The sequence below is a fragment of the Mus musculus genome, chromosome X, assembly GCF_000001635.26.
Source record: "Mus musculus strain C57BL/6J chromosome X, GRCm38.p6 C57BL/6J".
NCBI classification, from domain to species: Eukaryota; Metazoa; Chordata; class Mammalia; order Rodentia; family Muridae; genus Mus; species Mus musculus.
The window spans coordinates 49,103,765-49,130,981 of record NC_000086.7 but is presented as its reverse complement, the minus strand read 5'-3'; the positions used below and the strand labels follow the sequence as shown (position 1 = coordinate 49,130,981).

Below are 27,217 nucleotides of genomic sequence, written 5' to 3'. Positions count from 1 at the left end.
TGCATGAGTTCATATATTGCCATAAGCTCCAAACTGTGGACAAACTGAGACACACAGAAATTTAATGACTCTGTTCCATAGGAAATGGTGCTTTGTTTTTGACAACTTGAGGCATAAGATTACTGATCTGGATTGTCAGGCAAAAGCCTGATATTATTCTAAATCAATATGAAAAATTCTTGATTACATGGTATTTCACTGATAATATAAATTTTAAATACAATCCTTTCACCATCTATATTTTAAGTAGCCCACTCTTTAATTCCTATTTCCCTTAGAACAGTTTCTCAAACTTGACTCACTTCTGGAAGCTTATTTAAGGCATAAACCCAGTGAAAGGTTTACAGTATGTATTTTTCCACTAATGGACAGCTGAGTAGCCATATGTGAAACATTAAAGTTTGTGTATATCCATGTTTTAAGGTATCCAGATGATCTATTAGATTTGTAGTTCTGCATCAATACACTCCATTAGTTTTTGGCAAGCCAAGGATTGTCATTCCATTCTCTGAGATGCATGTGTTTAGCTGTCACAGGTTAGGAAGAAATTTACAGTTCAGCTGTTATAAAATGCTAGTGTCATTCAGATTAGTTGCTATAGCACTCCTACTACCCCCTCATACTTTTTTATAGAGTTAGAAACAGACAGACATATGGCCACAGGGAGATAGACAAACAGATATAGAAGATGGGATGGACCATATGTACAGGGTCAAGAATAGGAAAACAGATAAAAATAGACTTTGAATAAGAGACAAATAGGCAGATGGACGGAAAGAAAGAGAGAAAAACAGATATATAAATAGATTGGGCCAACAAGGATCTAGAGAGCTAGAAGCATGTCAAGAGAGATAACAAGACATAAAATAGAGACAGGAAAAAAAAAGAAGAAGAAGAAGGGTGCAGACATAGAACAATGAGAGGTTGGATTGTGATTGCTAGTCTTGGTTGTCAACTTCACTACATCTTGAATCAAGTAAAACACAAGCTGCTTGGGTATACCTGTGAAGGATTGTCTTGAACAGATTATTTGAAACGTGAAAGCCCACCCTATATGTACTTATCATCTTCTGTTGGCAGCCTAGGTAAAAGGACACAGAAGAAAACTTGGCTTTTTATCTGCTAGCCCACACTCTATCTGGCAAGTTCATTTGTCACCTGTTGTGTCATTATTTTACTAGTATCAGAACCAGATTTGTCAGAATTCCAATACCAACTGAAGACTAGCAGCAGTCCAGGAAGCCTCTAGGAATCCAGTACCATATTGGGACTTCCAAGCCATCCAGTCTTATGTGCAGAATAGCTATCAGATTTTCAGCCTTTCCATTATGAGACAGCCCTTTTCGGACTGCCCAGACTATGTAATATATATATATATATATATATATATATATATATATATATATATACATATATATATATATATTCATTCAGTCTGTCAGTTTTATTCTTTTAAATAACTCTGACTAATATGGGGTACAGCAAGGCATAGACAATCAGGAGGAGTAGCCCAAAATGCAAGGACCTGAAATAGAGATAAAAGAGTATAAAGGAAATGAGACACAGAGACTCTGATAGCTCAAAATCTATAGAGACCTAAGAGATAGAAACGGGGGGGGGGGACTGGAAAAGCAATGAGAAGAAGAGGATATAGAGATGGAGGAAGAAAAGGAGCAAGTGAGCTATTCTCACATGAACAGACAGGTTTTCAAATGTGAAGCAGAGAACATAGGAACACATCCTGAGTAATGAAAAGAAGCAATGGCAACCACTGGACTGAGCACAGGGTCCCTAATAAAGGAGTTAGAGAAGGGACTGAAGGAGTTGAAAGGGTTTGCAACCCCATAGGAAGAAGAACAATATCAGCCAACCAGAAACTCAAAGACTCCCGGGGACTTAGTCAAATGAGTGCACATGACTCCAGCTGCATATGTAGCAGAGGATGACCTTGTCATACATCAATGGAAGGAGAAGTCTTTGGTCCTATGAAAGCTCGATAGATGTCCTAGTATAGGGGAATCAAGGGCAGGGAGGTGTGAGTGCACAGGTGGGTGGAGGAACAGCCTCATAGAAGCATGGGGAGGACGTGATAGGGTGTTTCCTGGAGGGAGGGAAACTGGGAAAGGGGATAACATTTGAAATGTAAATAAAGAAAATATCCAATTTAAAAAAAAAAAAAAGAAGAGAAGCCATGTACTGGGTGTCAGAGGATTTACACAGAATCAGGACACAAACAGAAACATAAACTGCAAGGGCCAAACTGTGTTAGAGAGAGTTATGTAGGACAAGTAAGAAAAAGAAAAAGGGAAGGAGAAAGGGAGGGGAGTAGGGAGAGAAAATGAGGATGTATCAAGATAATCATAAAGTACATAACAGGATCAAACTGGAGGATACAGTAAGACACTCAACCTAGAAAACATTGAAACAGACAGAGAGAGATGACAGAACAAAAGAGACACTGATAAAGAGAATGCCAAAAAACGATATAACATGTAGAAGGTTGGGTAGATAAGGAGTTAAGACAGTAATCAGAAATGTGTGAACTAAGAAAGAAGGAGGGAGAGATTGAAGAGAAGACTAGAATGGGTGTAGAAGTCAAGAAAACAAATAAAGGAGAGAAGACAGCAACAGAAGCTGGTATGCAAATAGAATTGAGAATAAGTAGAGCCTTATGTACATATTCTAAGGATCTCAAATCTGAGAACACACAAAAGACTCTCTTACAGCTCAACAAGCGAAGACTCCAGTTCTGTAGGCAGCTGTACTGAGGACAGGAATTCTGGAAAGAAAAATATAATATCTCATTAAAGGAATCTCTTATCCTATCTGTTTAGTATGCATTACGGTAGATCCCCTTTCCTGAGGTGTGGTCCTACCTTCCTGAGCTGTGCTCTCTTAGCTAGGTGATTGAGTAGTCCAACTCAGCTGTTAGCTTCTACTCAGTCCACAGATTGCATGCACTTGACCTGAATGGGCCTGAATGCTTCTGTGACAAAGCATGAGCTAAGGACTTGAGACATTTTTGAAAAAAAAAATACAATCAGATGACTAATAGGAACATAAAGATGTGCTCAATGCCATTGATCATTAGCAAAGTTGAGATAATTCTTTATTATACTTACCACAATGGCTACTATCTAAAACACAAAACTCAGCTGTTTTGAAGGATATAGAAAAAATTAAAACACTACTAAATTTCTTTTTTTTTCCTAATCTGGAAAATTATGTGTAAGGAATATTGATTTTGCTCAAATTGACTTTTCCTTTTTAAATTTTTTTTTATTTAAACAACTTTTATTAGACATTTTCTTCATTTACAATTCAGATGCTATCCCGAAAGTCCCTTATACCCCCCTCCCCTGCCCTGCTCCCCAACCTACCCACTCCTGCTTCCTGGCCCAGGTATTCCCCTGTATTTTCCAATATAAAATGATTTAGTCATTTGTAAAAACAGTTTAATGCTTCCTTTAAAGAATGGACTTAGAATTGCCACATGACTTAGTAATTCTACTCCTGTATATCTAAACCAAAAGAAAAAAAAACTGAAAACTGGTTCCCAGACAAGTAAATATGAATGTGTGTTTCCAGCTGCACTGTTGCCAATAGCCAGAAGATTGCAAACAGCCCTAATGTCTGTGAATGGATGAACAGATGCTAAAGTCGTGTATCCATACAATGCATAGTATTTGGCCATTAAAAGAAATGAAATATTGACACATGCTACATGAAAAACAAACCTTATAAAACATAATTCTAAGTCATATAGCATCCAGACACACAATTGTAAATTCTATATGATTTCATTTTTGAGAAATAGCCAGAATCAGTAAATCCCTAGAAAAAAAGAAGATTGGTGGTTGCCAGTAGTTGGGAACAGGAAGGGAGGAACAACTGCTAAAGAGTTCAAGCAGACATTCTCTTGAGAGTGATAAAAATGTTCAAGAACGAGTGAGAGGGGATGGCTACTCAACCTTGAGAATATACAAAATACCACTGAATTGACCACTTTAAACTGCCCCATTTTATTCATGCCAATGAGAGGGGGAGATGATCAAAACAGAGGAGGAGGAAGGACCACAAGGAGAAATTGATGGGCAAACTAGCAAGCTGACAGTGAAACAAGGGAAAACGGAAAACCAAGCACACTGACACTGAGATCAACTAACAAGCAATGCAGCCAGATAAATCAATTGCACAATAAATGGAGAGACCCCGCCCCATCCTCAGGTTAACTCTTGCCACCACTACCACTACAACTGCCCTGGCTTTCTGAGCTCTGGCTGAGGGACAGAGGAAAGTATTTTAGCACTATACATGGATCATGGAAGATATTTAAGGGAAAGTGGAGTCTGACAAATTTGTTCAGATCATGCTGGGCAAACACTGAGTCTGAATGTCTTTGCTGTTTGGAAATATTCCAGAGCCCGCCGTGTGCCGTTTTGTAGGGGAGTGTTTGTCCTATGTCAATACTATGAGTCTTTGTCCCTTGTCAGTACTGTAAGGCTTGGTTGTTGTTATTTTGGTTTCTAAGTAAACACTTTTGAAATCTCTCAGAAGTCTATTGTTTGCAGAATTCCCATCATGCTCCCTTCTTCCCTAGAGGAAACCCCTTTGTTTCTTTGGTAAAGCAGACTCACTACTTTTCTGTTTTATAAGTCTTCTATTTGGTGTCTTATATAGTTGAGAATTCATATGGCTCTCAGGCAAGGGTCTCTAAGATGTTTCTATTTAATATTCAGCTGTAGCACAAAGGAGTTGATCATTGTTTTCATTTTTAAAAAATAAAAATCTGGGGAAATGTCTCTTCCTCTAGGCACAGTGTGTTAATGTTGTCAAGGGTCTGCTAGATTTTAAAAATTATGTTTGGCACCTAATGTTTACTACCCCTTACTATACAAAAATATATAAATAAATTAAAACATGACTCCATAGGTTCCTCAAGTGCTCAGAGCCTCAAGTGGTTATAGGCAGGCCAGCTCCTGCTCAGGAATAGAATCTTAAGCAGTGGGACATTTCTTATTTGTCCTCAGGGAGTAAAAAATGAGAGTGAGTCTCCAGTCTTTGGCTGTGGAAGGGCAAGGCCTCCTGTCCTGCCAAGTACTCCAGTATGCTTTATAGAGGTTGTTCCCATCCTAAAAAGGGTGGGAGAGTAAAGTCAGTACCTCAGAGCCTCAAGAACCTCACATTTTCAAGAAAAACTCAGCCTGTCAAGAATAGAGGGGGGGGGGGGAGAAAGACTCTAGTGAGAATTCTGTCTGCTGTCTATCCACACTTGCATAAAGAAAGAAAGCCACCCCTGCCTCTTTGGGGAATTATTATTTTAGAACTAGAGAATTAGGAGAGTATTCCCCCTAAAAGTATTGACAGTAAGGAAAGAAATGAAAGAAACAGAAAACTCGTTTAATAAATTGTATAAACTAGAAAATCAGGAACACAAAACTGAAAAATGAATTCAGCTTCTGTATAGCCCGTTTTACACTAGGCCCATGTCTAGCCTCTCTGTGGAGAGATAACACTTACAATGGTTGTAAAGAATGAGACCATGTCATGACATAATTTCTGATGCATGACTAGGAGTTTAACATATCATTTTTTTTATTATCTAAGAAAGAAGTGACTTGGAGTTCTGGCCTCTTGCTTGCTGGTCCAACTCTCCTTGGAAACCAAGATCTGCTGACTGTGTAGCAGTGCTGCCTTTGAAGAGCAGACCTTCTCTGCCCTTCCTTGTTGTTTGTCTGAATTTGCATAACTTTGGGAGAAACAAGAGCCTAATGAGCATTTTCCTCAAACCACATCTCTCCACATTGGCTACTAATCTTTGTTATTGTCTGCAGGCCTTCTTCAATGGAGGTGTCAGCCTGAGCTACAATCTGAATTGCCCACAGGCCTCTGCATGTTTAATAAACACATCTGTCCCAAGACACCAAAGACCACAAATTCCCTCCTCAGTAATGCTGAAAATCTGGTATGCAGTGCTGCAAGTCCTTATTTCTGTAGCACACACAGGCTGAGCAACTGTTTGTCTAGTGGTTGAGCCTAATTACTGTGTGCGCAGAGCTTGCTCAGCAGAGCAGCTCTTTGAAAGGCCCTATTTTAGGGGCACAATGCCCATACTTCAGGCCTGCTTTGTGCCTGAAAACAGGTCTTGTGCACACAGTATCTGCAGTCACCTAAGAAATAACGCTCCAACGTCAAGCCAGGGATCAATTCCCGACACAAAGCCGAAGGCTCTGAGGGTTCTTTTATCTACAGTGATAATTACAAAGTTCAACTGGGGAATTAAAGTCTGAAAATAAGTTGAAACTATTGGTATTGAAAGGGTCTTAAGCGGGATAATTGATCCTGAATTCTTTTTATCATTCAGTTATTTTCATTTGAAAGGCCATTGCGTCCATAAAGAGGATTATGGGAAATCAAAGTTTTTATTTAGTGCTAATTTCCATCTTCAGTATATGGAAAAAAACAGACAAACTTGCCTCCTGTCTTCTAGGAGACTGCTAAAACCTCACTCAGCATCCATTGGCTTCATTTGCATGTCTTTTTAAAGTGACATTTCATGTATTCTTTATGACTTGATCCCCCTATCTCCCCATGCAAACCAGGAGTCTCAAATTACCCTTCAACCTAAACTTCAAATTTGTGTTTGATGGCTCTAGCTGCCATCATAAAACAACTTGAATTGACTCTATTCATGTTTCAGGCCTCTTTATCACATTTCATTTAGTATCTCAGAGTGGGAAATAAACAGATAACCCTCATTGCCCATTTTCATTGTTTATAGTCTATGCTACACTCTTAATAGCATTTGTGTTCGTGTGTGTGTGTGTGTGTGTGTGTGTGTGTGTTGTGTGTGTATGTGTGTGTGTGTGTGTGTGTGTAGATAGGCAGACAAATATACTTACATGTATCTCGATAAAAATCTAGAATTCACAAATAAGACAAACATGTAATATTTATGTTCCTAAATCTAGCTTATAGTACATAATTTTCATCAACTCCAGTTGGATCCTTTTTCTGTAAATGATATAACTTTCTTCTTTATGGCTGAACAGAACTTTATTCTGTATATATACTTTTTCTTTCCTGATTCATCTGCTGATAGATACCTAGGTTGATGCATACGTTGACTATTCCAAATAGTACTTTCAGTATATCTTTGGAATGTTAATTTAATTCCTTAGCTTATACTGACTTTCTGGGCTCCAGATGTTTTTTCATCTTTGACCTGAACATGGCTGTGTCTCTCTTCTTCTCTTCCTCTTTCTTTTCCTCTTTCTCTTCCTCTTCTCTTCTTGTTCCTCTTCCTCTTTCTCTTCTCTTCTCTTCTCTTCTCTTCTCTTCTCTTCTCTTCTCTCTCTCTCTCTCTCTCTCTCTCTCTCTCTCTCTCTCTCAGTTATTTTTCTTTTTTTCCTTTTTTATTTGATATTTTCTTTATTTACATTTCAAATGTTATCCCCTTTCCCTGTCCCTTGCCCCGTGGCATTCCCTTATACTGGGGCATCAAGCCTTCACAGGACCAAGGGCCTCTCCTCCCATTGATGTCCAACAATGCCATCCTCTGCTACATATGTGGCTGGAGCCATGGGTTCCTCCATGTGTACTTTTTGGTTGGTAGTTTAGTCCCTGGGAGCTCTGAGGGGTCTGGTTTGTTGATATTGTTGTTCTTCCTATGGGGTTGCAAACCCCTTCTACTCCTTCAGTTCTTTCTCTAACTCCTCCATTGGGGACCCCATGCTCAGTCCAATGGCTGGCTGCAAGCATCCATCTCTATACTTATCAGGCTCTAGCAGAATGGCTGTTCTCTTATGCTGAAGATAGGAGACGATCCCCTTTGCATCCCTGTTTCTGGCTGTCACTACCTACTGGGTACAGACACAACCAACCTACTTGGTTTGAGGCTAGAGATAGAAGACCAAATGTCTTTCATGCTTTTTTTTTTTTTTTTTTTTTTTTTTTTTTTTTTTTTGAGGCAGGGTTTCCCTGGAACTCACTTTGTAAACCAAGCTGGTTTCAAACTCAGAAATCCACCTACCTCTGCCTACCGAGTGCTGGGATTAAAGCCTTGCACCACCACGCTCGGCTTCATGCTTTCTTGATTAAATACTAGATTCACTTCCACAGCCCTCATTATGGGATATGGGATTGCTTTGTGCTTAGGACTAGCTTGGTTCTTTGATCATTCTCTTTCAGAAGGCAGTTTGGAAGTAGAAAGTGATGTTAAAAGGAAATAGAGATCCCTAGTCAATATCAACTTGGAGATGAATGGCAGGATATTTAGAAACTGGTGCTGATTAAGGCTTCTTCTAAACACATAGAACTGGTTTGTACCTCTTGTATTACTACCCTCCTACTTAAAACAAGGAAAGTATCAACCCAAGCATAAAAGAAAACACAAAGTAAGGAACACAAATATATGGAAGTGTGAGGCTGTTAAGTTTATGTCAGTGTATTGTCAGTGAAGCAGTGACACAGTAATACCCCAGAGAAAAGAAGCTGTGCTGGGCAACAAATGTGGCCCAAGTTTACAATTGTTCAAGTGTCCTATCTGGATTAGACAAATGGTGAGCACAAGCAGTGGGTTCTTGCAAGATCATCGTCCTTTTTTACCAGGGAGCTTCAGAAGAATATGGACACCGTGACAATGTACTGGCCATTCATCCAGCATTCAAGTTATCACGGAAGCTATTTCTGTTTGCACTATGCATAGAATTTCAGAAATGAGAACTTGTGATCTGTTTGATTGAAAGGCTATGTAATTCATCACAGCTATGGGGAAAATATGTCATGTTCTGGCCAACAATTTAATATTTCAAGTGGCTTACCAAAAATTTCCTGTCAATATTTAGTACTTCATTATCAACTTTTGTCTTTTCTTCTTTCAATTCTTTTCTTTTCACTGTTTTCTTTCTTTTAAAATATGTTTAATTATTTTAGAATTTCACACAATGTATTTTGATTATATTCAACACCTTCTCCAACTCCTCCAAGATCCACCCTTTGTCCTTCCCAACTTCTTGTACATACTGTCACAGCCACCATGAGTAACGTGAAGCTGCCCTGTTGTGGCCAATTAAATACTGTAGTCATCCACTGTCTTTGTTTTTTACAATCTTTCTTCCACCACCCCTTCCTCAGTAAGACCGAGCTTTGTATGTGATATAGATGTCCTTTTTCTATTATTCTCTGCATATTGACCCATTGAGCATCTATGTTGATTGCCATCTACTACCAAAAGTTTCTCTCAGGAGGACTACAAGATACACCAATCAATGGATATAGCTGTAAGTCATTAGGTGTCATTTTAATACTATGCACAATTAGTAGCATATTTAGTCTCTAAACAGTTTATTCACAGGTCTTGGCCAAGATAAAGGTACCAGGTATGGATTCTATCATGTGGAAAAGGTCTTAAATCCAATCATAAAAGTATTTGGTTACTCCTGTAGCATTAATGCCACTACTGCCTGAGTGGGCATATATCATCAAGACAATTGATTTATGTAATTTAAAGTGTTTGCAGCTAGGTAAGCTTGATTACTTTTCTCTTTCCATTATCCTATAATGAGGAGACAATACCCCTACTAGACACAACATGCTAACAAGTATTCCTCCAGTACCAGGAATAAGTTACTGGTTTTTGGTTTGATTAACCATTGTGGTACCATAGACCCAAAAATGCATTCCAGACAATTGCTATTGCTCTCTGGAACCCTCTGGAACCTGGTAGTAAGACCCTGTAATAAAACATGGAGAAATCAAACTGGTACTGACCTGACTAATCTCCTTAGCTAGCTTTCATAGCTTACCTTTAAATTCTTAACCAAGACCCAGGAAGAAGGTAGAGTGAAGATGAACATTGATAACAGAACTGTCCTGCCAGCAGATCTTAAACTGCTCAGAAAATTCCTGTCAGTGCTTTACTCCCTTCACTAGAGGTGCACCTCATCTGAGACAGCTAGATCTACTTCCTTCTCTGTCCAAATTTTCCTAAAGAAATATTGCAGGGTTCTACACCTGGTGAGCAAATCATGGGTGATATCACATCAATTATTTGGTCTCATCTCTTGACAATTTCTAATCTTGATTGTGAAAACAATGGAAGCCCTATTTTTCCTCTTTCATCGTGCAGTATTTCTTCAAGAATGTTCTTTTGTTGTTATAGTTGTGCTTATATGAGGCCAGGAATCTTCAACTATATCACTATATGTGCTAAAAAGCTTAGGATTTTCTTAAGAATTATTAATTTTTAGAGATTTGGAAACATAGCTTAGCAGCTAAGAAAACACTGGTATCTCAACTTTGTGAATTTTGATTAGTTACTTCTCTTTGTGGTTGATTCCAGAACTGTACATGGAAATGGTATCTTTGTACTGAACTTCTAAACTTCTTGCAAAGATCACATGTGGCAATAAACTTCAATATTGTAGCATAGCAGATACCAAGTTGGAATTAATTATAAATTAATTATGCCTATTATTTGTAAATTATTATGTCTATGTGCTTCAAAAAGCAGAATCATCCCTCTGTGATTCAACCATTAATATGAAGTGATTTTGAAATTTATATTCCCTAAACTTTTCTTGACTGATGTGTATCATAATTTCTGATCAGTATAAACAAATCGCATACTATTGTGTAATTTCTCATTAATACATTATTGCTAAGATTCAAAATTATTTTTTGCTTTCACATTGCCAGAAGATACCTTAATCTATCTTTTTTATCCTTGGTGTGTGTTTGTGAGTGCATGCGCGCACATGTGCAGCACATGTTTGCATGTGTTTGTATATGCATAGATATGAAAAAAAAACAAGAGTTAAAAATTATGTCTTTGGAGCATCCTCACTGAACACTGAATAATGTTATAAATTTAAAAACAAGCAAAAATGAATGTATTACATCTTATATTAATAGGAGTCATGATTCATCTAATTCAGCTCCACCATCATCTCACTATAAAATTCTTATGGCACATTTGAATCAGGTAGTCATCTAGCATGTGTCCAAGTAGTTCATGTAACTTTAAGACCGCTGTTTGCAGTAAACTATTCTCATCTCTATGTCCCTCATGTAATTCTTGGGGGACCGTAGTTCTCACCATTAAGTAAACATTCACTAAATGCAACCTGTTATACTTATCATTCAGTGGTTGTACTTCTTTAATAAAAATCTGTTTTTTATATTGTGCTGGATAGTTTTATCAACTTGACGTAACCATTGGGAAGAGGGAACCTCTATTGAGTAAAATGCCTCCACTAAGTTGGCCAATATAGAATGTATTCTTGATTTATGATTGATGTGAGAAGGCCCAGCTCTCTTTGGGTGCTGCCACCCCTGGGCTGGTAGTTTTGGTGCTATATGAAAGCAGAATGAGCAAGCTATGAGGGAAAGACAAGCAAGTAACCATTGTTCCTCCATGGCCTCTGCTTCAGTTACTACCAATAGGTTCCTGCCCTGTTTGAATCCTTGCTCTGAATTCCTTCAGTGATGCGCTGTTACATGAAAGTATCAGCTAAATATACCCCTGCCTTCCCATGTTGCTTTTAGTCATAGTATTTTATCACAGAAATATAAACCTTGGCAAAGGCATATACTTAACCATAAACTCCTAGGTCTCCTAGGTCCGAGCATCGTAATATAAAACATATCACAACAAGTCTAATCATTTTTTTTAACCTGATGGTCCTTGAAATACATAAAACTCCCACAAACACACATTTTCTCCTACGGAAGCTAAATATTCTGTTAACTTTAAATGGACCACATAGGAAATAGTTTTTAAAAACTTCTCCATAGTTACTTTTCTCTAGTGTGTTCATATTGCTCTTTTTGCTGCCTTCCACAATAGAATCCAGCAGCCAGGAGAAGAAAACAATAGTTCTACTCCTCAGGCTCTGGGGTTTACTTCTTTTTGTGTTTGTTTGTTATTCATTTGTCTTAATTTTTTAAAGCTTGAGGATGGTGTTAGTAGAGTTTAAGAAGAGAAAAACCGATCAAACAAGCTGTAAATCTCAGCAACTACCCAAAGGAGGCAAATGGAAAGGCGAAAGAAGAAAGGCCATGTCATTTGAGTTAATCCAAGATGGAGGTCAGCCACGTGGCAGGGAGAGAAGCATTAGGGAAGGAGTGAAAAGGCCCAGAGTATCATAGCAAGCACAGTTAGGCACTGGCCAGCATCTGAAAGCACTTAGTGATTTTATTAATATAGCCTAAGTTGTACCTGATTTTAAAAGCTGTTTCATAATGCTGGCTCCTATTAACTTTGCAAACTAAACTACCTATGTCTATATAACACAGGCTACAGTAATGTCATATTTTCTTCATTTCATTCCTGGATGATCTGTATTATTTTTCATTTTCATAGTTTCAGGCCCATTAGTTCAGCCATTCTGCCTCATAAAAATAGAGATATAATAATAAACCAGAAAATCACAGTATTCGCTGTCTCCTTGCTCAGATTATTTTTAGTATGTCATTAGTCCGTGTGCTGGTGTTCTCCATCACCTTAGCTTCCCTCTGATCTCCAAGGAAAACAGGTAAGCAACCTGATTGCATGTGGACTGATCCTCTTTGTTTCTCATAGCCTCCAACCTCTGCTCAGTTCTGCTGACTCTTCAGGAGAAAGTATATTCTTCTGTAGTCTTTCAAGCCTATGTAGAATAATTACTAGAAGTATGTCTTTTAAAGGCCTCATATTTATTAGAAAGCACAGTTGGCTTTAAGCACTGACATTGCCACAAACTAGCTTTGTAGCTTTAAATAAGTTATTTACAACCTCTCTATGCTTTATTTCTCCTGAACTTACAATTTTAAAACTAGATCATCTGTGTACATACAGTAGTGTTGAAATGATAATAAATAAAATTAAATAAAATAAATCCTTCTTATCTACTGTTATACTAAGCCCACTTTTAATACTGTAATCCCAATAAAGCCATACATTAAAATACCATGCATGATATGGTATTTAGAGAACACTATAGCAACAACTGGAGACAACCTGCAAAGTTGTCAGTTCATACGTTCAGTGTTTGAACACAGTTCTTAATGAAGAATCTGAGTAATGAAGTTGTATGGTTTTAAAATAAGGGAACTGTGAAAGCTTTACTGCAAAGCTGCTAATCTAGTGTTATGTCCAAGAATAACAATTAAAGGAGACCATCTTTACTTAAGAGACATGCTCTTACGTGGACTTAACTGGTCAGCACTTACTTTCCTAAGTGTTTGTATATCATCTCTGTAATAAGCCATTCTTGAAGTAGTGACAGCCAAGAAGTTCAGCAGTTTTGGAACCCAAATTTCCCATCCATTTGAAAAGGAAAGAGGGAGAGACCCAAGAAAGTTGTTAAATGTGGTTATAACCAATGATTTTCCAGCCTTCCTTTAATTCAAAATAAAAACCCTGGGCAAAGGACAGTTATACATAATAATGGCTGTTTAGATAAAAAATTAATTACTCTAGATTTTTCTTTTATTGAATATAGATATTTTTCTCACATAGTATATCCTGATTATGGTTTTGTCTCCTCTGCTCCTCCCCATTCCCCTCCTATCCAGATCCACCCGCTTTCTGTCTCTCATTAGAAAACAGGCTTCTCTTTTCCTCCTTGAATTGATTGCCTTGCCTATCCTCAATATAGGAGCTTTCATCTTGTTCTACTGACTCTTGTTTTGTCCTAGTTGGCTCTCATCTCTTGGAAGCCTGAAGAAGAAATAAAGGAGGACTAGATCTGGGGGAGGAGAGAGGTGAGGGGGAGCTGTGAGGAGTGGAGGATGAAGAAAATGTGCTGAAGATGTATTGTATGAGAGAAGAATATACTTTCAATAAAAAGAAAACTCAGAGTTCTAAGGGATAAAGAAAAACTTAAACCATTGCTAATGATTATACAATAAAACAAAGTAAAAAAAGATGAATAAGATAAAACAAGTAACACATTGGAATTGGATCAAGCAGACAGAAGGAAAGACAACATAGGAAAAGGCAAGAGAAACAAAAACCTACTGGTTCCCACACTCAGGAATCCCATAAAAACACTAAACTGAATGCCATAATATATACACAAAGTATCTACAGGGTAAAAAGAAAGAAGAAGAAAACATAAATAAGATAATTTTAAAAAAATGAGAAAGTGCTCTGGCACAATATTATGAGACAAGAATTCTTCAAAGCTGCCCTTGAGTTCGTTTTCTGTTGGCATCTACTGCTGAGCATGCAGCTGACCTTGGAGGAAACGAAGTTTTTTATTTGGAAGTGGTTATCAATTGGATGTTGTTTCTGGGTTAGGGACATTAGGGAGGGGAAGTATCCACTTCCCCTTTCAGTTCTAGGTTCCCAAGTGGTGCAGACCAGTAAAGGTCCTGTGCATGCTGCCTCGGTCTCTATGAGTTCATATGTGTGTCACTCTTGTTGATTTAAATAGCCTTGATTTTTTTTCTTTGGTGTCCAAAATCCCTTCTGACTCTTACACTTTATCCAATATCTGATTTAGGATTGAGTGTTTCAAGATCTCCCATTCTCTGTATAATATCTAGCTAGCAGTAAGTCTTGGCATTCATTCCCATCTGCTGTAGGAGGAAGCTTCTCTACTGATGAGTGAACAAGGCACTGATCTATGAGTATAGCAGAATGTAATTAGGAGTCACTTTATTCTTTATTGGGGAGGTTATTTTCTGTTTGTTTGTTTTCTAGAACAGTAAGTAGTATTTGGTTTAGCCCTACATCCCTGGGCTATCTAGTCTCAGGTTCTTGGTCACCTGAGCAGTGTTGGATATGAGTGAAGTGGGCCTTAAGTTGAATCAGGTGTCTTAGTCAATGTTCTGTTACATCTAAAGAGATACAGTCACCAGGCAGTGGTGGCACACGCCTTTAATCCCAGCACTTGGGAGGCAGAGGCAGGTGGATTTCTGAGTTCGAGGACAGCCTGGTCTACTGAGTGAGTTTCAGGACAACCAGGGCTACACAGAGAAACCCTGTCTTGAAAAACAAAACAAACAAACAAGAGAGAGAGAGAGAGAGACAGACAGACAGTTGACCACGGCAGCTTTTACAAAGGAAAACATTTAATTGGGATTGGCTTACAGATTCAGAGGTTTAGCCTATTGTTATGGCAAGAAGCATGATGACAGGCAGGCAGACATGATACTGGAGAAGGAGCTGAGAATTCTACATCTGGATTTGTAGGAGCGAGGGGAGAAAGAAAGAGGGGAGAGGGGAGAAACTGAGCCGGGGGGGGGGCCTAGAAACCTCAAAGCCTTCCCAATCTCCACTCCCTGTGACACACTTCCTCAAAGAATGACATGCCTATTTCTACAGGCCTACATCTGCTAATCCCCTACTCCCTAATGACCAAGCATTCAAATACATGAGCCTATAGGGGCCATTCTTTTCCACACAAACTTTGTGCCACCATTGTACTACCTTATCTTATAGGGTGATTGCCTGCCTCCTGCCTTGTGGCTGAAATAGTGTTGATGTTTCTCCTTTGGTAGCATGTGGAATACCCAAAATGCTAGCACATATAAGTAAGGGCTCTGTGTAGGCACCAGCCTGACTTCTCCATGCTCAATGAGTTGTGTAGGTGTTGTCCTCAGCCCTGTGGCCCTGGTGTCAGTTTGTGGAGAGAAATATAATCTTAGCAACACCCTGGCTTGTTTGGGGGTTCTCATGGGACTCTTTTGGCCAACAACTCCATTAGATGATATATTCTAGACTTTATAGATGGTTAGAACTATAGGACTTGGAACAAGATAATTTTCTTATTCACAGTTTGTCTCTCTTGAGTTCCTGCCATTTGAATGTTATATTGTTCATTGTCTCATACCCCTTCTAATTAGTGTATGCATCTGTTTATCTAGTACCAGAGGGAGGCTCATTGGTTGGTAATTACAACACTGTCCCTGGACTCCTATTTTTAAAATGTGTTCCACATTCATGACCTTCCAGGCTCAGGTAACAGTTGCTCTTTCCTGGAATTCTGTTGCCTATCATTGTTGGGACATATTATTTCCTTCAGTTTCCTTCATGTCAGGGATTTACTTCCTTGGAATTTCTCACACACTCCTTAGGATATGTGACTCTCTGCTTGAATGTTTCTGACATCTTAGGGGTAAGTGATGTTTCCCGGGTCTTGAGGACAAAATGTTCATTGGAACTTCTCATCCATTAGAAAGTATATGGCGGAAGGCTGGTGTACCAAGCATGGCATGCCTTTAAGAAATACTCCTTTGCAAAGCTGAGTGCCCAGTGGAGGCCGAGAAGGATGAACAGTTTTCAGGCTTGGGCCACTTTTGCTAGCACTTTGTTAAGTTCCCTTCAGCAGATCCCTGCGGTTCTCTCTCTGTAGTTGGAAGGCGTATTGATTCCCTGTGGGGCAGTCCTCAGAGCAACCACGAAGGCTCTGCAGAATCTGACCTGAACTTTCCTTGTCAACACTTTCAGCAACTCTGTCCCAGCTACTGTGATTATTGTGGGGTTGTCTTTAATCAGAATGTGAATAAAAGGAATGGTTGGGCCTTTTTTATTTTGTTTTTTACTTTATCCATCTAAAAAGGCTTAAAGGTATAAAAACACAAAGTATCATCTCATAAATTACCTTATTATATTTCACATCTAATGACTACTTACCATGTATTAGTACTTTGCTCAGTCTTTACTGAGATCATATCATAGGCTCCACATTACAGTCCCATTTTACAGGGAAGGAAACTATAGTGTTTTGAATACATTTGGCCCCTATAGACTCCTGTGTTTGAATATGCTTGTCCCAGAGAGTGACACTATTAGGAGGTATGGCCTTGTTTGAGTAAATGTGCCTCTTGGGATGTACCTTGAGATGAGACCCTCATCCTAGCTGCCTGGAAGACAGTCTTCTCCTGACTGCCTTTGGATCAAGATGTAGAACTCTGGCTACTTCTCCAGCCCCATGTCTGCCTGGACAATGCCATACTTCCCCCATGAGGATAAAGTACTGAACTTCTGAACATGTAAGCCAGCCCCAATTAAATGTGGTCCATTATAAGAGTTGCCTTGGTCATGGTGACGGTTTGTATATGCTTGGTCACGATGTCTCTTCACAGCAGTAAAACCCTAAGACAGAAACTAATCTCCCAAGGACCCATTCATCCGGAGAGTTAGTAGCATTCCTAGTACTCAATCCCATATCAGTCTGATTTCATAGCCTAAGCTCTTCACCATTGGTATGCACACCTTCAGTATCAAAAGAAAGCCTTCCTCCTGAGCACTTATGTCAATCATGGCCTGGCCACACCTACTTTCCCACATTCACATCAGTTTCCTCAGAGATGCTGAGGTTTTATCTGGGTTTCCTTTCACAGTTCTCTCTGAGAACTCTCTGCTCACCTTTTCTACTGAATCTCTCTTCTTCCTCTGACAATTAAGTTCACCCATGCCTTCAGTGCTGAATCTAATTCCATTATTCCATGAACACTTCTCTTACTGATTTCTCTCCTTCCCATGACACTAACATTGGTTGTTATGACTGAAATATATAACTTCACTATACAATGTTTGGAACTTATACTTTTCTTTGAAGTCAAGAACAAGGTTTTATATTTTTGCAAATCTCCAATACATTTGTACAGAATCAGTTAAATGAATATCCCGTGAATATTTGCTTTGACTTTTTTTATATGTGTAATGATCGATTTAAATTTAAGTCATTGAGCAATACCTATTTCCTAGAGTCTTCAAAGCCAGTGAACATAGTATGAGAAAATAATAAGTAAATGTAAAATCTCTTGAAATGAATGTAAAATTCTTTTCACTGTCTAGATCTAGCACTTAAAACCTCTCATTCCCAACTGGCATTCTTGACAACACGTAATAGGACAACTGGGAAAATGTATTGGTGAATTAACCAAACCAATTAAAATGTGGGTGCTATTCTCATTAAACTTGAAACATTGTATTCACTTCTCTAAGCCTTAGTTTCCTTGTCTGGTAAATGGAGATAATATCTGTTCTAACTTTAGTGGATTCTTAAGAAAATGTAATTGAGCAAATACATTTATTGGCACTTGTTATAAAATATATAGCACTATGCAAATCAGGTTATTATACTTAGTATATTTTCTAAGCACTTTAACATTCTAGAAAAAAGAACCATGTTTAGCAATTATTTAGGAATAATTCTATCATTCTCCTCTGAAAGGGGCTCCAGCTTAGTCCTCAAAGCCAGGGTTAGATTGGGCACAGCATTTCGCTGAGTTGGCTGAAATTCTTTCCCTAATAGAATCTTATGCTTCCTGATCTAAGAGCTGACCAGTGCCAGCACAAAGAGGAAGCCACTTTGTTTTCAGTAGGCAATAGGGCAGCTCTCTCTGGATACACAGTTGGGGCCTTTTGTAATCATACTCACTTGCTGGGCTTCCCATGGGGCGAGTTAATGAACCACTAGAGAGCTGTTCTGAATTTAAAAGGTCACACCTGACATGAGCCATTTCAGTTCCAACATCCTGTTCTTTTCCCCTCTTCAAGGGGAAATTTTTATTTAAGGCCGTCTGCAATTTGCCAAAAACTTAAATCATGTGAGTGGCAAGATGGCCCTTGCAAATAAATGTCAAGAAAGAAAGCGTACCAGGAATTATAAAATTATAAAATATTAGAGGCGAAGATCACTTTGATTGCAGAGAGTAAACTCTCATCTAATAGGTGAGGATGCTAATGTCCAAAGAAAGGAAGTGACCTGACCGTCGCGAACATGCAGTAGGTTTTGTGTCAAAGCTGAAGCTTGAAAACAAGTTTCCCTAGGTCCTCGGCTTCTCAGTGACTAGGCTTTCCTGCATCAGGTGGTTTAGGTTACACATTTGAAGTGCTGTAAGTGGATGTATCAGTTTTACTCTCATGCTCTAAAATGGCAAGACTTCCTCTAATCCACTAACTCGAAAGAATTTCACCCCTCCATTCATTCGGAAGCTGGCACTTACGGGGTTTAAAGCTATCAGTTTGTATATCTTACAATTTCTGCCATCTTCACAAAGAAGTAATCTATCCCCATCAGTCAACAGCTTTACACTGTACAGTGTTTCCAGACAGTGTTCAGTGGTTCTCAACCTGTGAGTATCCTACATATCAGATAGTCACATTATGATTTATAACAGTAGCCAAATTACAGTTATGAAGGAGCAAAAAAATAACTTCATGGTTACCACAATATGAGGAACTGTATTAAAAGGTTGCAGCATTAGGAAGGGTGAATAGCACTGGTTTAAATTGTCAGGAAAATGAGTACGTTCCAGCTTCATGAACAGTTGGGTAGCATTCGGGGATATGGCATTACAATAGAGGCTGAAGGAGTAAATTTACATCTCAAGACAAATGCTGAAAGGAAGCCTAATAAAGCTCATTAGGTTACTATATTAGCCTGTCATGAGACAGCCGTTGTTGGACTACATGGACCATAGTCATTCCCTCGGTTCTATATCATAGAGAACCCTGAGTAATATAAACCTTACATCTGGGCTGGCATCAGAAGTTGCTACCCACATTTACAACAGTCTTCCTAAATCAGTTAACCTAATCAAGCTAAGAAGCTTGTTTCTTAGTTGATTCCAGATCCAAGTCGACAACCAAGATTAACCTTAATTGTCATCTACAATAAAATTAAAAGTGATAAAGGTAGAAAGGGGACTAGATGGAAGAGGACTGGTGAGAATCCGCAGGAATGGGGACAAGAAAGGGTAATGAAGAGTTAGTATGTTCAAAATGCAGTGTGTGTGTTTGTGTGTGTGTGTGTATAATGAAACCTGTTACTATGTATAATTAATATATACTTATAAAAACTTTCTTAAAGATAACTCCTGATGACTTTAACCTGCCTCTGTCAAGTAGAAACACAGTACTTACTACCATGTCTATAATATGTCTCTCTGGTCCTCTTTCCCCCTAAATCACACTTAGCTAACCAGCATCTTGAGTCCATCCCACAGCCCTTTGTGAACCTTTGAAACACTGTCAATTCTCTTGAAGACCCTCTTCAACTTTTTTTTATCTTTAGCTCACTCCTGTCCACCTTCCACCCACACCCCTCACTTCTGAATGGCTCCTTATGATGGGAGAGCTGCTGCACAAGTGCCCTGCCTTGGCTGTTGTCAAGTCCTCAAAATATCCATGGTTAGGGGTTTCAGACATCTGGCTCTGTGTAGCTCAAAATCCTCATGAGTTGCCTTTGGCTCCCAGAATCCTAAAACTAATATATTCTATTAGTTGACTACCATGAAGTGTCCAGAACATTAGGTATCATTTAATATCTTAGATGGCAAAATTAGCATGGGCTGAAAGTTATTTAATTTAGAAGCATTTCATGAGTATGTTTTTGTGCACATATGTGCCAATGCATGCTTGAATAGTATGCACATACAATATTGAACTCTTAGCAAGAAATAAAATTTATAGTTTAGATATATCCAACTGCTTTTTTAAAATTGCATCATCATAAACACAATATGGTTAATAGACATGCACACAGTCAATACACTCATGCACATGAAATTTTAAAAGAAAAAAAAAAAAGAAACTGCACCTTCAATTGGAACTCAATGCAAAGACAAAGGAGTGAAGGAAACTCAGGTAACCTTGTTGCACTGCAGATCTAAGAATCACAGGTAATGTCCCAGACTAAGCATGTAAGCCACTTTGCCCCCACCATGTAGCCCTTTTATAAACAGAATTGGGCAGTTTTTGAGAAATTTAAGACTCCTTGAAATATTTTCTTTGGACATACTATAAGAAGTCAGAAAACTGGTTTATGGAGTGTACCCATCTTTGTGAGCTTAAAAAAAAAAAAAAAACCACTGACATTCTTCTTGACATTCAGTTTCTAGCTAAGGTCATTCTGGTCATATTATTTTGGATTCTTTGACCCTTTTCAGTTATTATGACCTCTGTCACCATAGTTTAATCTGTAGGTATAGGTAAGTTTGCTTTGGTAAGAAAGATTTTCCTAGAAAGATGATGATGATGCAGTATGAAGTTAGACTATTCTCATTTCAAGGAGAAATTAAAAGTGTGACATATCATATCTTTAGCCATTTTGGTTTCAACTCAGGAAAGAAGTAATTAGTAATGTTTCCTATGTTGACCCTTACCCCAGGAAATAAGCTTGGTTCTCAAGACACCTGGGATATCAGCCTCCTTTGCTTAACATTACAGCACAAGTAAGCAAACTGCAGTCTTTGGTTGAAATCTACTTCACAGACTTTTTTATTTTCCTCTTTTTTTTTTTTTTAAAAAAGTTCACATGGAACTTTAATAATATATGCAATTACTACAGGGTAATTGAATATGAAGAAATTACAACCTCACCTTATCTATAATTCTTGATACAAAGTCAGGAATGCCTCTGGCCACATTCGAGTTTCTGAAACTTTACGACGAAGTAAAAGCTCGAACACGAAACTCCTACATGTCACCTTCTTCCTGTCCACATCTGCTGTTGCAGTCTAAACCATCAAAGTGTTCTGAAGCAATAGCCTTTTACCCACTCCACATTCAGACTTCATCTTTATGAAATGAAGGAGGGGAAAAAACCAGTGGAGATTTCCTAGACCTTGAACTAGAGTCAAGATTCGAGTGAACTTCTCTATTCGAGGAGAAACAGAAGCTATAGTTATAATAAATTTCTGGAACTCCAGGGGCTTAGTGTTGGAGGACAGAAGTACTATTCAAAATAGTTCTGAGTTATCTCCTTCATCTGTGCTGATCCGGACTGTCACTTGCACACAAAAACCCATGTTTTACATTATCCAGAGAACCAAGGAAGTCTCTAAGACTATGAGTATTTGTAGGGACTCTGTCTAAACACCCTTTAGTGGAAGGTGCTATTGCTTTCTAATGCAGTTGCTCGTACTGTACATGGGTTATGGAGGAGAAACCTCCTAGTGAATGAGCAGACTGATTAACCATGAAGCTTTCTGTGTGTTTAAATTTAGTCTGTACCAATACTTCCTAAATACTCCAGAGATTGATTTGTGTCACATATAGAGAACATTTTAGTTCATGACCAGACCTTGACATTTACATTTCCTTATTCATATCTATTTATCTATATTCTTCCATTTATCATTTGTTATATAAGCTAGTCAGAACAGGGAGACAAAAAAATATAAAAGTAGAAACTTAATGGTTAATTACCAAGTGTTTTGGAAAACATTTTATGCAAAAATGAACTCAGCTGTACAAATCCATGAGTAATATGAAAATTATGATGGTATTCTGTCAGTGATACAAACCATTTCTCCTTATAATTCTTGTAAAATATGCTGGCATGCAAACTCTGAGCTGCTAAGCTCTGTGCTGAAGCTTCAGAAGTGTTTCTTTTTAATTCAACATGACTCTTTCTGTTGTCTAAACATCGTTACATGTTTCTAAGTGAAGGTAAGGTGTAAAAAAAAAGTGAAAGGAATTGATCTCTTGATTGGAGGGAACTTAATGAGCCTTGAGCTTTGAAGAGAGGTCCTGTCAGTCACCAAAAATCCTGATTGGTATTGGTTATTTTACTAAGGATAGCAATAATTTTAGGCTGTCATGACAAATATTTATGTGCTGTAGAAAACCTGGCCTGTGTAACTTCTAGTATTTCTACAATTGAATTGAAAGGGATCAGAAACCACCTGAGTCATCTGGCCCTTGGGTTCCTCAGACTCCGCTTGCCTTTCCTGTCTGACGAGGTTGGGTTTTTTTTGTTTTGTTTTGTTTTGTTTTGTTTTGTTTTGTTTTGTTTTGTTTTGTTTTTTTATCTTCATTGAACAAGTTCCAGCACCCAAGAAACCACACATGTTGTAACTACTTTATTTTCTTAAAAAATAACAAACAAGTAATCCCCAGCCCCTCCCAGGACAGGGGATGAGACACTTAATTCCTTATTTCCTCTTTGGACCTCATCTCTAGGAGCATATCACCCTCCCAGTCCACACTGTCTCCTAGAAGCATCTCTGCCTTGAGAATAATGAACACTGAGAGGGAGGGGAAGGAATTCATTACATTGGCCTGGGGAAAATCAGTAGAGAAACCACACACAGTGATACAAATAACACAAGTTCACCATAAACATTAGCTGCAACAGGACTACCTATTAAGAAGCAAAAGTATCTACGAACAGTATACTATTAACATATAAGGCACAACTATTGTGACAGTTGAGCTACAAGACCTAGGGGTAAAACCTTCCCCCTGTGTTAAGATCTAGATCTTACAAGAAAGGGCCCAGTCAAGGCTCAGTGATTGGCAGCAGAACTGCTGTAGCACAGCTTTAGCAAGATATTTTGGAATTCTGCACTGTAAGACTTCTGAGAAATCCCTCCTCCACATGCTATAAGAACCTGGTCTCATGGGGTGGGGGGTTATCCCACTATAGGTACTCTAATACTAAACCCTCTGATTGGAGAGTCCTAGAAAAAGCATTTGGCCGCTGGGTGCCCTGATAACCATCATTCCCGGACCTGCATTCTTGAAAAGTTTCATGCCCTGCAGAAATCAGTACTTTTTGAGCTGTTGAAACTGCCTACTGAAGATACTGAGTGCCTCCATTACAGAAACCAAAAAGAAATCTTTTCCTACTGAAGAGAATCTGTCTAGTACCCTCTACTGACAAAACTGAAAGCTCTGCCAGACAGTAAAGGGAATGTATTTAAGGGCCCATAATAGTTTTTCACAGAGCAGACGAGGTGAATTTGGAGATGAGAGCAACAGTACTGAGATAAAAGTAAGTCGCATATATTATAGTATTCTACTAGCTCTGGCTTATGTTCTGAATGATCTCCCATCCTCTTGTAGATTTGGGACAAAGGGATAGATGTTAGTTACTTCTTTTCTCCCTGTATCTTTTGCTAACCTTTCTATGGCCTGTAACATTGGCGAAAATAGGATATAATTCCTACTCAACTGTACAGGCTTTCATGTTCTTAATGAAAAAATATCCAGGTTCTTTCAACTTTTCCATCCACCTGCCTGTACCAGTTGATTTATATTGGAACACTATCAAATTGCAGTAGATATGGCAAAATTCGTAGGTTAAGAACTCTCTGGGTATTTCTCTATCTTTAGGTTGGTATGGGTGTGGGCATGGCATGCATGTTTAAGTCAAAAGACAGTTTTTGGAGTCAGTCATTTCCTTACACCTTGTTAGGCATGGAGACTGCTGCATGTGTGAAGCTAGCAGGCCTGTAAGTGTCCGGGGAATTCTGTCTCCATCTCACATCTTGCTGTAGGAGTGCTGGGATCACTTAAGTATACTGTGGTGTCTACCTTTATATGGGTCCTAGGGATCCAAAATGATGTCCTCATACTGATACAGAAAGCTCTTTACCCACTAAGCCATCTCCTCAGCCAAAAAGCATGGACTTTTTAAACATGAGCTTGGATTTTAATCCTCTGGCACTTACTTCTATGTAATCTTGAGTAAGTTACTTTACCTCTTAGAATCAATATCTATCTATCTATCTATCTATCTATCTATCTATCTATCTATCTATCCATCCATCTACCTTGCATACACATGCACATTTACACACATACCTTCATGTGAATGCGCTCTTGCTCTCTCTCTCTCTCTCTCTCTCTCACACACACACACACACACACACACACACACACAAACACACACACCCTACCTATAAATAGAAATGACGTATACATACAACTGAAGAGTGCTGTGAGACTTCAGCATAACTAATTTACCAAACACAATTCTTGACACATAGGGGCCAAATGACAGTACTGGCTTCTGTTACTACTTTTGGAGACATTGATAAGATTACTTCAATTTGAGTGACCTGGTTTGCTTCTCAATAAAATGAGAATCATAGTATTATCTACCTTATAAGGTTGCCAGAATGGTTAGATGCATACAGAATACTTAGCACCATAATAAGCACATAGCATGTACTTGGTAAGTTGTAACTAGTATGTATAGGTATGCACATCAGGTATTTTGACATATACTTTGGATCTGTATGTTTTTTATAATCTTATTTTAATTGTCTTCCCTTTGCCCACTCTAGCCTACCTAATGTAGTGCTTTTATCTAATGAGTAGAACATAAGAATTACTCTTGGCCCAATGACTGCCTGCTGGTTTAGTGAGCAATTCTACCTACCACCAGAAACTCCTCTCAACCCAGAGGCCTGTATCATGAGATGGAGTTAGAGGGCTTAATTCTTCATTCTGGTATCTGAGAAAAGGTCTTCATCCCTTTGAAAAGAATTCATTTCCTCTGTAATTATACAGTTGCTTCTTTGAAGTATGTTGCATGCCAAGGAAAGAAAGACCACTCACAGACCTTTAAATCATCATCAGATTGAATCTTATTCTACTGCCAGTCATTAGAGAGGATCTGGAAAGAAAGGGGGAATGAGACTAAACTGTTGAAAATAATACATGTTTTTCAACTGTAACCAGCATGAAATACCCCTGACCTTCAGACTAACTGAAAGATAGAACATCTTCTTTCTTGAAAAGATCATTTGTACGAATGTGCAGGCATTCCATTGGTCTGTTGCACTTGGGTGAAATCTCCAGTATGACATCTTTTCACTTGAAGCTGATGCAACATAGCAAGAGATAGAAAGAGACATGAAAAGTGGAGATTCCTTTAGCTTACTTCTCTATCATCCTCTTCATTAGCCATGCATGGCAGAGCTCTTCTGTGTCATGAACGCCCCAGCTGCACTTTCACTGTAAACTCTGAAGCATTGATCCTGCACAGGAAACCCCAGCTTCATGAGGAAATCCCATTAGGAAAAAGCTTTGCTTTGTTGAAGTTCTTTTATTGCAGTTGATGAAGGGTAAAGAGGTTATTTCTGGAGTATTTTCTTGAAACTAACAAAGACTTCTGGTGGGTCTTCTTTCTCTGCACTATTCTCTGGCATGCCATTTGAAACTATTAATTACTGCATCCTCTGACTTCTTTTGTGTGTGAAGCTTCCAACCTAGGTATCCTAGGTGGTAAGATGTGTGTGATGCTTCTGAGCTTTTCTTTAATATACACATGATAACTACTACATTTTAAAAAATTCACCCTTTTTTATTTCTTCAATGATTTTGTGAGTATTGTACATCATTGCTACCTGTCTCTTTCCCCATGATAATTCTTTCTGTGCCTCCCTACCTCTCAAATTCATGACCTCTTCTGTAATCACAGTTACACACACACACACACACACACACACACACACAAATTGAAAAGAATAAATTTCAATGGCATGGCTTCCCTGTCATATCTAGAACACACTGTCTCTCAGTAGGTATTCTGGTCCTATGGCTTTTAAAATTGTTGCTCCCCCTGTTCCATTATGTTCCCTGAATCTTGGCTGTGGGAAATGTGCTGTAGATATGTCTGTTGGGGGTAGGGCACCATGGCCAATTGTTCTCTTCATTTTGACTGGTTTGTGGATCCCTGTAATGGTCCCTCTTTGCTGTAGTAAGAAGCTTTTCTTTGATGAGAGGTAAGTGATAATTATCTGTTGGTATAAGAATAAATACTTATAATGCAGTTAAATGGGACATTGCTTTAGGAAACTAGTAGTTCTCCTCTGGGGCCTGTCATATCTTCAGTCATAGGTGATTGCCAAGGTTTATAGTACTAGGCATGAATCTTTCTATTGAATAGGCCCGAAGTTCACTTAAATAGCTATTGGTTACAACCAAGATGAAAGTGCCCCTACTATACTATTGGATATCTGTCCAGGCCTGTCATTATTGTGTCTGTAGGCTCTACAACTGGGCAAGACTATTTGTTGCTGTAATTTCCAACCCCAGTAAGCCCGTATAAAAAACCCACAATCCAGTTATTATAATTATAAGCTATAAGTCTAGATTGGACAGATCTAACACTACACTAACTTATTCCCCAGCTGTAAGACCCCTTGCTACTTGCAGTTGCTCCTGGCAATGTAGTTCTGCTCCATCATGGCTTCCTCCTCCTCTTCTTCTGTCCTCTCTCCATGCTTTACCCCATTTGGATTGTCCTCAGAGAGGAAGCTACAGGATCAGTCCCAGCTCAATTCCTCCAGGTCCTGTGTCCAAAGTGTGTGGTATCTTCAGCAATAGGGTCTTCTCTCAATTGCTGAGAGCTAAGCAAGTGTATTGACAACAGCCTGTATTACTTGTTGAGTCTCTTAGCCCTGTCCACCCACACACACTCAGAGAGATGGCCAAATGGTTATAAACACATGCTGCTCTTCTACAGGCCCTGAGTTTGCT

At 38.7% G+C, this 27,217-nt stretch overlaps 1 protein-coding gene across 31 annotated transcripts in view; it reads left to right on the top strand.

Annotated features, from left to right (window-relative positions):
• Positions 1 to 27,217, top strand: part of Enox2 (ecto-NOX disulfide-thiol exchanger 2) — a 278,537-nt gene that overhangs the window by 157,262 nt on the left and 94,058 nt on the right. The gene's annotated exons all lie outside the window — the stretch shown is intronic.